Source organism: Papaver somniferum, unplaced genomic scaffold, assembly GCF_003573695.1.
Source record: "Papaver somniferum cultivar HN1 unplaced genomic scaffold, ASM357369v1 unplaced-scaffold_81, whole genome shotgun sequence".
Lineage (NCBI taxonomy): Eukaryota > Viridiplantae > Streptophyta > Magnoliopsida > Ranunculales > Papaveraceae > Papaver > Papaver somniferum.
This window is the reverse complement of record NW_020651082.1, coordinates 7,177,292-7,179,095: the sequence shown is the minus strand read 5'-3', so window position 1 is coordinate 7,179,095 and position 1,804 is coordinate 7,177,292.

The window sequence follows — 1,804 nt, the reverse complement described above, 5'->3', positions numbered from 1 at the left end:
GTTTGCCACTATTGTGGAAATAAAGGTCACCTAGAAAGGAGATGTCATTTTCGTATAAGGAATAAGAAACTTCATGATGTTCTTGTTTGGGCATCACAAGAAGTTGTGAAACCAAGATCATATGCTAAGGCTAATACCCTTAACATTACAGGTTGTAACTTTCCAACCTTTAGGCAAAGGAATCGTTGCTGTGATAAACCTAGATTTGCCTATAAACGTTATACGAAGCCTTTTCACAATCGTAATGGTTATCAAAATGATAACTTCGTAAAGACGAAGACAAGATCCGATGCTCCCAATTGGAGAAAGACTAACTTGCAAAATAATAGTCAATCCAATTCTCTTCCGAGAAATATTGAAGAGAGTAATGGGAAGAAGGTTCCGGTTGTTCCTAAACGTACCCACTTCAAAGAAATCTAATGATGCTTTGAGTGTGAAAAGGAATGATTTTCCAGAAAATTCCATGACTATGGAGAAGGCAGTTCCATGATGTTGGAACTTAACAAGTTTTTTGGAAAAATGGAATTGGATGTGAAAGGCTCTAAAAGTGTTCCCTTTCATGATAATCCAAAGGTCAATTATGGTGATAAAGACATTTTTCACCCCAACACAACTTTATTGTGTTGTAAGTGCATCCTCACCAAGGAATTCTCTGCTATGTATACGGTGAGGGAATCACGGAAATTGGGGCGCACAGATTATGTTCGGTAAGGCTGTAGAATTCAATTGGATTCATCTAAAAAGGTATGTCTATAAACTTGAGCAATATTTGTGCTTTTATTTTTTTTAGAGAACTTATAATGATTCACGTACCTTTCTTATCGTTCTTTTCTACCTAACTTGATATGTGTTTAAGGTTCTTAAACGTTTAGGTTTGAAAATAGTAGTTCGGGATTTTTGGACTTCATGGTATGCCTACCAGGTATGCATAACATCTTTTAAAATCAAAATCAAGGGGTTTAAGTTCGCAGACTTGAAAATTCGTTTGCAAACCCGTTATGCATATTTTCCTGTAGACGTCAAATTTCGGTCGACTTGTTTTGGTCGTAACTTCTTCGTACGAAATCGGAATGAACTCATTATTTTTGCATTCTATTTCTATTTGAATTCTCTTCAAAATGGAGATAAGAATTATTTATTTTGGATGAGTTAAGATTGGTATTTGTCCTGTCTCTTGTTTTTGAGTGTTTTGCTCCGTTTCGTTGCACTTGTTCCACTTCTCTTGGACTTGGGCACTTGGATTCATGGAGTAGTACTCTTCTAAGCTCATTTGTATCTTTTACAATAATGTTTTTGGTGAATCACAAAGAAGGAAGTTCAAGAATGGGCAGTAGTACGCATTACTATGGGATTCTTGAATGTTCACAATCATTTTATGTGAACTATGGTGCATGGTCGTTAATGAATTTGTATGTTCTTCTTTGAAAATATTTTTATACGCCTTTGGTAGATATTCTTGGTATAAATACGGGCGAAAAATATTGATTCTACTCTCTAAGGACAAATCATCTTATATGTGCATTACGAGTTTGTCTTGATGTCTATGAAACTTCTTATGAGAATGTATTCTTGTTATGAGAAGGATTACTAGAGTTTGGAATAGAAATTATTGTGACTACACATGGCTATGTCCAACGTTTTCATCTTCATGTTTTTAGATTTATTGGTTTAAATTATAAAAACTCTCTGGAGGATGATGTTTTTGCAGTATTAATCTTTATGATTTGTTATATTGCAACTTGTTATGGGATATTGGGGTTTACGTCCGTGAACTATGTTTGTCCCATACTCTGTCAAAAGTAAA